Below are 10,310 nucleotides of genomic sequence, written 5' to 3'. Positions count from 1 at the left end.
ATAGATGGCGCCACTAAAACTCCGTATAATAAAAGTTTTGTCGATGATACCAGGGTTTTGACGCATTTATATATATGTTGGAACGACAAGATTTATAGAAAAGTTACCTTTTATCGAGCAGGTATTCACACAACTTGCTATCTTTTTTACAACTACCCAAGCGACGTCACGCCGCTTGTTTCTCATGGCCGCCGCTCGTGGCTGCAGGTCGAGAAATATTCTAAGTTTTGCCTCGCTATTACGCGGCGGAATCGCAACATTTCGATGAAGGGAGGTGTGTTTTCTGCCATTCGTGACACAGTGAACAATATCAAAAGCAGAAAATGCCAATTCTTTCAATGTTAAAATCGTTGCACAGCTCCTTTAAGCAAATCAGAGGGCTAGAGCGAAACACATGACAGCTCTCCGTAGGACAAAAACGCTTTGACGAATATTTGCCACGTGACTTCCTCTGACGCGCTGATGGGCTCATTGGGGCCGTAGTCTGCCAAGTATGCCAAGTTTCTATTGTATGCCAAGTTAAGGTGATGGAAAGGGCGCCAAGTAGGTCCGCGGTTTCCAAAATGCGCTTATCAGAGTTCTGGTTTTCGTGCCTCGCAAGCGCGGCCATGGTTTATTGTTATGAACGGCCGGAATACGTCCACATTAACGTTTCGGTAATGGCCGCTTTCTTCGTCAGAGACCATAGAAATACAGTACTGTGGTCGTTCAACGCGCTTCGACAAAGAACTGCTCATCGGCGACAGCAAGATTTTGGTGAATGCGGGAGACCTTCATTCTCGACTTTGTGTTTGCGTTGCTCTGTGCTGCCACAGTGAGATTATGCATCTATCACATATTGCGTTATATCGCAGTTTCATAATAAGTGCACGGTAAGCATGCTTCTGATAGTAGCCCTGCTTCCGTCTCAATAAAGAGTTTGGTATATCGTTCCGATACCTTCGATACCATTAATAATGATACGATATGAAGTTTTCGTATACCGTTTTCGCCGTCCCGCAACGTTTTCCGCAGCCCGCTGCGATACCGGGAACTATACAGTCAAAGCCATCGGTGCGCATGCGCAGTAGGGGCTCTTTCGTTGCGGACGGCTAAGTGGGGGAGGAAACGCGGTCTACAAAAACTCCCTAAAGCATGCGCAAAGGCGGCGGTGGAGTATATATTGTTGGAGTCATCAGAATGACGTACTAAAGCGCCGTAATCTTCACGGTCCTTCGTGTTGGATTTGTGAATTTTGCTTGGAATAAAAACAGTGTAATTATATTTAATCATTTCTTTTCCGTTCCATAGACAAGTATTACTTTTGTAAATATGTCGAGAACAATCTGTCTGTAATGATAGTGGTTTAATAAACTTCTGTGAGAGATTGAAAACAAATTCGTTTGTCCAAGTATGCGTGAAAAGAGGACACTGCCGATATTGCCGATATAACCGATAAAAACCGAGCAGATAGGCGACGTTCCACCCATACATAGCAGCTGCAAATCCGGCATCTGGCCAATCCCTAGCAACAGACCGACCTGGGCAGTACTCGCACGATATCTCGTCGAAACTATACTTCGTTTCAGTTTCCGTCCGAGCGCAGCCAAAGGCTGAGGGACGGTTCGCAACTTCGAGAAGAGCATTCCTACGCACCCCAAAGTAGTCCGCGAAAGTTTTTATTTTTTAGTAACTGTCTTGTGCCTAAAAGTTGCACAATATTCCAGATGTGTATTTCTGAGAATGATTTGAAACTAAAGGAATTAAATATCTGAAGTTTAAGTTTTAATTAATATATGTAAATGCATGCGTTTTTGATAAAAACACGTACATCCGCTGGCAACACGGCTGCAGCGCTCGGTTTTTTATGTGTGATTTCGTTGCCATAATGACCAAATCATGTGCTTCGCTGCTCTCCTCACCGAGTCGCTTCAAAACGTCCTTTCGCAAAGGTAGAGTCGCCGGCCATATGAGCTCCCCCGGCCGAACGCCAACCGGATCAGCGAAAATCCCGCACGCGGCGCGTCGAGCGTTGCCGTGTTTTGGGAGCCGGGCTATTGGGACCGAACCATTCCCTTCTCAGAGGGGTGGACGCATAGCTTTTATCGGGATTCCAGCTTTTAGAAGTGTGAATCACAAAAACATGACCGATTAGAATTGCCGTTTCTGGTGTTGGCCTCAAGTGTTCGGAGATGATGTTACAACTGCTGATAACCTGGATCTTGCTTTATGCGTAGATAAAGCAGCAGTGTTCGGTCGGTGCTTACAAATGTAAAAACCCTATGTTTGATATGATATTAGGCATGACAAGAATGATCCTTCGGCAAGCGAGAAGTGGCCGACCAGGAAGCCATCTGCAAAATCATCGTGTAAAGAGTCACCCTTGGCGAAGCAACACGCTACTGAGCCCAGAACAATAGAGTCTTCTCGAGAAAAAGCGTTCATGAAAAATGCCTGAATCATTATTCTGCTTCGACACAAATCATTTTTTGTTATCTATAGCCATATCCTTATAGATCAAATAAATTATTTCAAACTCGCTTGTCATTGTCTAGTCTAGGTTTAAGAAAGATTGTAAGAAAAGGTGGGGGGGGGGGGGCTTGTGCGTAGGATTACTCTTCGGGTAGGAACTATTTAAAATGAGAAACCGATTTTGCAGATAAAAAAATAGCATATAACACGTCAGAGATATCATGCAGTGAAGAATTTCGATAAGCCGTCTGCGTTTACCTACAACCGGAGACGGGATTGTAATCGGCCGTGCTTTATATTCACGTTCCAAAACGTGGAATGCTATTCAACTTCCTGCGTCCACCCCTTTGACAACAGAATGATTTGGTCCCAATAGCCCGGCTCCCAGAACGCGGCAACGCTCAACGCGCCGCATGCAGGATTTTCGCTGCTCCGGTCGGCGTTCGGCCGGGGGAGCTCATATGGCCGGCGACTGTACGTTTGGACGTCAGGCACAAGATGTCGTGATGAATGTCTACTTTCAAATTTGGCAGAAGACTCAGGCTGCGTCGTACCGCGAAAGCATTGTAAACAAGAAAATAGTACGGGCCACTACAATTCACTGATACGCGGCGAAATCAGGGCACCCCTTTACCTGCCGATCACATTGAACACCGAGAAGCTCGTGGAGAGGACTGCGCTTCGAGCCCTGGTATATCCAGACAATAGAAGAAAACATCAACGGCCGGGTCATCGGGCACGTTGCAATCTGTACTTACATCTCGAAATTATGCCGAAATGGCGAACAGGTGAAAAGCTCGGACACAGACGCCACCGGCCAGCCTACGTACTGACATCCCGTGACTAAATTTGAGAACGTGAAATGGCACTTTTTAAACCGTAGCAGACGATACCGTTGATACACCCGTAGCAGACGAAATACTCGGCGAGCGCGGGCGGCGTGGACGACCAGCGGCGCAGCGGAGTGATACAAAAGTGCAGGCGAGATCGCGTGACCCATTGCCGGCGTGTGATTAGCTCCGGCCATGAGTAGCTTTGGCTGCGCTCGGACGGAAGCTAAAACGAAGTATAGGCCGCTCGCGAAACGGCGGTACGCCAGTACCTACCGGATGTCAGGACGTGGTGCAACACCGCACAATCGGCCAACATTGGAGCCGATTTATGGCCGACATTACCACGACATTGGCCAAGTACCGCCGTGCTGCTTCAGTGATTCGTTTGCGTAATTTTTTGGCAGTCATTTCATTGGGTCCCGGGCCACAGTGCACACCTTAACAAAAAAGTGTATTCTATCCATTGCACCTTTACGAGAAGGTGTACTGTGGTCTTACACCTCTCTGAGAAGGGTTACTGTGGTACTGCACCTTTATAAAAAGGTGTACTGATGTATCCAACATTTTAGTAATGTTGTTAGTAAAATCACAACTTTTTTGAGGGTGTGAGATTTACACAATTTTATAAAGAGTATCGTTAAGTCTATTAACGTGTTAGTTATGTAACACTTAATTTATACCTATAAATGTGTGAACATGTTTAGTGTGTACAGTGCATGGAAACGCTGAACACAGAACCCTTGTCCGCTTTCTCACAATTACGGCCGTTTCCCTCGCACACTGTCATGCCAGCGAAGCACACATATAGTAGACGAACGTTTCATATATTGATCTGTTAAAATTCGCTGGCATGAATTATATGATTTTTTCCAGAATCTTGTTCACTGTTTTGTTTTAATAACCAATGTTGATTAATGAACAACTCTATGTATGTCTGTCTTTTTCTCTTTATTGATGGTATACGAGATTGTTTAGATTTTCACCTGAAAAGTCGGCTTTCTTGAAATACCAAAAAAGTCATTCATTGACTAATGGTTCGCCTGAAGCCTTGAAGTGTTTCCAAACCATATCAATTCTTTCAGGTACAACAAAAGGTTTAACACACTATCTTTGCGACTTAAGATTTGTCATCACACAATCTCTGAAGCTAGCTTGCACGCATAGGCATAAAGAAATCCAACAAACGCTTCATTACCCCTAGAGCTACCTCAATTGCAAGATTGACGCGGAAAAAAGTACGCCTGCGATACAGAGTGAAATAATTTGTTACTCAAAAAACACACACGTAAAATTAAAAATGTAGGTTAGGTTCGGGTATCCTCATTTGGAGATTGTTGACAGGTCTTCCACATTTTTTTAAGCCGGTTTGGCTTAGAAAGAAATAAACGCAAACCGGCGGCACTGCGAAATAATAAATCAACGACGGGTTGGGAACATTCCCACTCGACAATTTTAAGCATAAAAAAATATCTGTTCAATTAGTTTCTTTTTCAATGCACCTCCAGCGACGTTTTGGGTGATCAAATCTGTGCATAGTCCTACGCTTTTCATTTTTAGGTGTTGCCAACCGTAGGGTCGATCATTATCGGGCACCGTCAAATAAGAAGGTGATGTGCAGAGCATCAACGGCATAAATATTTCTTTTAAATAGCTGAACATCAAGAGAACCACTACGCTTACTTGTCTCGTGAATTAAATTCTGTCATATCATATTTCTTATTGCTAATGTCAGTCCCACCTGCAAAAAAGGAGAAATTTGTAGAAACGTTCATACATGGTAATAAAATAACGCCATCCTCATATTAAATGTGCCAAAATAACATTTGCGCCTAAGCATTTCGAACAAAATCTAAAACTACAAAAATTTTGAAAACATTGCTACGTCATCTGTAGTAATTGCAAGAGTTATTTGCCGGTAAGGATCAACGAACATGCAAAGAAAACGAAATTTTGAAATCAATTTGGAAATATATTTAGTTATAAAAAAAGTTCTGATAGAGTACTGTGAGTGCTCATTATCAATGCACTGATCGTGTAGAGCTCGGGAAGAGGGGGGGGGGGGGGGGAGTGAGAGTGTTCAAAAGCTTTCGAATCGTGTCTGGGTATAATAAAACCAGACGGTCGAAAAACGAAATTGACTTGACTTCCCCATAGGCCTCCTCCGTTAATTCACCCCGAGCACGTTTGGATAGAAAACAAGGCACGTAGCGCCTAATGTGTCATACATTACCCGCGCGCACCTAGAGACAACTCGTTGAAAATTCAGCCACGTCTGTCGTATACATTCCCCACATGTATAGCCACTCCTCTCGGTTGTTTGCTGCAAGAATAGACGCCTTTTCTGTATTCAAAGTGACAAGCTTTGAATTCAAAGACCGAAATCTCCTCTTTATAATTGCTTCCTAGGTCTGCGGACACCTTCCGTTTTAATCGTAGAAAAAACAATAAAAAATCCAAACAAAATTTTATGAGTGCGATATCAGATGACGGATAGTTCTTTGAACATTCGCAAATAGAAGTGATCCAGTTTTCAACCTTCTAGTAAATCGTGAGTAATTCGCACCATCGAAAGGTACTTTTTTGTAAACAAATGAGACATTACAAGCTACTTAGCTCCAAGTAGGTCGAAGTGTGTTTTTCTTTATTCGGAACCGCTTCACCATGTAATATAATAATGCAGTTAGTACACTACAACATCTCGCCTAAGAAGGGGTGAAGTATAATTCCCCTCCAGTAAGGAATCCATCTATCAATATAAGGTTGTCTAAGAGTGCAGAAAAAAACATTCCTGAGGGCAATTTGCAGGTTGTGCTGGAAACAAGGTAAAACTAATCTACGAAATAAAGCGAAACGTCAAAATAGCCTAAACGCTTCAAAAATACCATAAGTTACAAACTAGTCATGGGGAGCAAAAAAAAATATATGTTACTTCAATCCTATAATCTGTATGTATAAAAAATTTGCAATACAGAAACCGAAACAAAGTCATATTCACCCTAAATAAAGAAATAAAACAAAAAAAAGACGCCGGGGATCGACGAGCTTTTTGCGCCATTAGATGCGAGCTCAGTCTCTGAAGTAAAAGTATAGTGCGACCTCGTGCGAAGTCTCTTCTCTTTCCCACATGCAGTTCTTCGTTGTCTCACCTATTCGAGACTGTCTTGTAATGATTTCGGAGGCCTGTCTTATCTTGGGGCTGTGCGCGACTCAGGAGAAGGAGCTTAATATAAGCAGGGGATCAGGAGCGGGTGCCGAATCTCGCTGATTTATCGTCGGCTAGATTGGTTCATTGGCGGGTGCGCGAGGCACAATGGGCATTGCGGAATACCCGAGTCGTCATTGTTATGGGAACGCGAAGATGGGTTTGGACGAGTGAGTTCATGACAAATAGGGGCAAGGGAGCGGAGTTATGTTACTGCTTACATTTGATTTTGTCTTTTAATTCAGCGGTAAGGACATTGACTTTTGCGTTTAGTGTTTGTTCTTCGAAGCTCTTATTTATACATTTATTCACCCCGAACCTTTGGCAACATAAAACTGCATATTTCGAGCGGAATAGTTATATATAACGGTGCTACCTCGTAAGAGTTAATTGTACCTTTCAGTGCAGCAAATATCGTTGATCGTTATGGCGACATTACTGCGGCGACATATACAGAGTATATTTCGCTTAGGTTCGTCTACAAAGTAGGAAGTTCAGTAGCTATGCCAACTGCACAGGGCGAGTGGGACAAATATATTACTGTACATCCCATGAGAATCATCAAATAGGTCTATGAAACCGTTTTGAATTTCCGATCGGTACAAATACGATCGATACGATCGACAAACGAGTTTTTCTATAACCCCTTCTCGGTTCAGCCCCCAAGTACTCGAACCCAAAAATACGCATATGTTGCCTCCAGACGGCGACGGCTTAGACCACTCTGGTACTGTGCAGGCATCATAGCCGGTTGCTCAGGATTTAAAGTAGTTCACTAGAATACAGAACCATGTCTCCCGGTCTGGGTGAGTTAACTACGCATCGCAGAAAGCGCAAACTCCGTGATAATGTGACGCTAGCGGTTGAGACGAGAAGCGAAAGTCTGAGAACATGATAATACTCGCATGAAAAGATAATTACAAAATAAAAAAATGTATATATACCGAGGTTCGCTCAGCCTACTATTGTCAAAACAAGAACTGACGTTGTGGACGCTTATCGGATTTATATCTGTGAAAACAGTTGTAAGCAAGACAGGTGAGGTTCTTTCATTTTTCGCTGAGAAGTTTGTTTTTAACTGAAATATGTGCTACAGTCGCCGGCAACCTAATTTATAGATTTCACGATATGACGATTTTGTGGTCGTCCAGGCATGCAGACATTTTGTTTTTATCAATTGTAGTTTGAGCAAGGCCACGTCATGTTCTCAAACTCCCACGCTATCCCAACCTCCGTACTGATCGGAGATAAAAAAGTTCATTAAAAACTCGCTCTTACAATTCCATTATAAAGGGGCGTTGCAAAGATATACAATTGGAATGTTTTCTTTTTTTTTCACTTTACATGAGCATACTGTCCCTTGTGGAACTCAACTATACTCACACAAAAAGCCATTCACGACCAAAGCTTTTTGTTGCGGTGTAGTTTCAAGAGCTGAAGCGAAAGCTTTTTTTCAGTCTCTCCCCCGCTAAACTTGATCTTGTAGTTGAAAGGTAACAGTGTCGACATAGTGTCCCTGTGATGATATTGAATGCAGAGCATAAATTGGTCCCACGCATTCCGTGAGCACTCATTGTGGCTCGCGATAATCAATAGTTCGACAAGCGTTTGGAGAGTGGCTCGTGTTCAATCGCTGCAATGGCGACTTTAACCGGACCCTTGTAATATCTGGAATTAAGCAGGTGTCTTGTGCTTTTCCAACCCCAGCACGGTGCTATGGAAAGAACTGATTTGCGGCTTGCAATCTATTCCAAATTAAAATCAGCCAAAAAAAACGTTGTTACCTTGTTTTACTCTTATTGCAGGATGTAAAATTATAAAGCGCCTTTCATAGGTTATAGACGTCAGGGATTTATTCTAATAGTTATTTACGCAAATTACAATAATCCTTGTACCGCCCCTTTACGATTTGAACTGCAAGAAAGTTGAAATTTTTCATGATATAATTTTCACGTTTAATAATCACGTGAGAACCATGGTGTTTTTTTTCATATATCTCACGCACAACTTCATATCATAAGAATGGAAAACAAGTTGGGCAATATTTTTACTAAATACAAAACAAAAATATAGCCCAACTTTTTTTTTTTTTTTGGGGGGGGAGGGTGCTTGATTTACCAGAATGACAGATGTAAAATCCGATTACATATACTTATGGCACAGAGCACTGATTTGATGGTCCGCTTTTTGTGGAAAACCTACGCGAGTCTATGTCAGAAATGTTTGAGCCAGGCATCCGCGTCAAGTCGCATAAAATACGGGTCTCTACGGTATTATTTTTACTAGAACTGGACGAATATTTGAGCCCAGCCTATTTTGGATACTTTCTTAAATATAGCGCGTCTCTTTCTAGAGATCCTGAATTTAAAATTGGTTAAAAGAAGCCATTACTTGCATGGTCGATAATCATCGACTTTCTCCGCAACGCAGTCATGCTCATCTCTAATCTTTTCCCAAGTCTTAAAAAAGAGGTGTCTTCGGACTAAATTCAAACTATGAAGTCTGCCCGACGACTTTTAAACACCTACGCGTCTCTGCTACTCGAGCCATGAATTGGCAAAGAAGAACAGGCGGTCCCGCCCGCAACTGAATGGGCACAGCCAGTTAATTTTCTTTCGTTCAAAAGTTGAGCCAATAATCGCTTTGCATTTTGGAGTGTTCCATTAGGTACAGCCTCCTTATTTTTTCGCCGGAATATCTCTGTATAGTAATAATGCAAGCTTCGACAGCTTGCATTATGACTATACAGAGAGCCAAAATGAGACCAACAAAATATTAGTGGCAAAGCCCCAAAGGCGTAAATAAGAAATAGGCGGAACAAGAAACATAAAACGAGTACCGTTTATTGACCTATGAACCAAGGAAACTGTTAGAGACCAGTGCTCATGGTTCTCACTTCCCTTCCACATAACGCCACGTGAATCCGAGCATCGGAGACAAATTACGGACGGCATGACTCCAGTCAAGAACTTCTTGCCGGGTCTTGATATCCAGCATACCATCATAAGACAAAAACAACTCAAATGAAACTGACGCTGCTATGAAGCTTCTATAATACACCAAGCAAAACTTCGTCCTTGCCTGCCATTACTCAATAGTGACAAGGTGGCCGATGCGGCGAGAGCATCTTGGTGAAGATTAATGATAGTCCAGACCTTGGAACGGCTTTGATTAACAAAGTTCATAGTAACATATGCCCTCTTATGATGGAAACTATCGAAACAATCAAAAAGAAGCACGCCGAGTTTTGTTTTATTTTTTTATTTAATCAACACTAATACGGTTTATCAAGGCTTATGTCGCTGTAATTTAGGAGATTATGGTTGAAAGAGCCACGCAGTTCACTTTGAATTTTGAGCTAGGCGCTTGTGAACGTAAAGAGACAGAAATGGAGAAATTCGTAAATTTTGTTAGCGCCGGAAAATTGAATATTATTAATTTTTTTTGTACCTTTCGTCATTCCGGTGTTAAAATATTGGGAGTAAAGTGAGGGGAAGGGGGCGGCATTCAGATCACATCTTTAAATGCTGGTTCAAATGATGCCACATAACTACAAGTATAATCATGTCCTGCCATTCCCGGTTTAGATATAAATAACAATGTTTATTTGATTACATTCAAACGTCCATCTCCGTTTTGACATAATGGCAGGGAACTTTATGTACATAACGTTTCTACAAATTATTACACAAAGGAAACGTTTTGTTTTGATTTAGAACAAATAAAAACTAAATACAACGTCAGGCAAAACTCACTTATAGATAAAATATAAAAAAACACAAAAACAACACAATTTTATCATCAAAGTCCACTTTGAAAAATAG

The sequence above is a fragment of the Ixodes scapularis genome, unplaced genomic scaffold (genome assembly GCF_016920785.2).
Source record: "Ixodes scapularis isolate PalLabHiFi unplaced genomic scaffold, ASM1692078v2 PGA_scaffold2__306_contigs__length_199485367, whole genome shotgun sequence".
Taxonomy (NCBI): Eukaryota; Metazoa; Arthropoda; class Arachnida; order Ixodida; family Ixodidae; genus Ixodes; species Ixodes scapularis.
The sequence above is the reverse complement of the archived record's forward strand: the minus strand, read 5'-3'. Positions refer to the sequence as shown.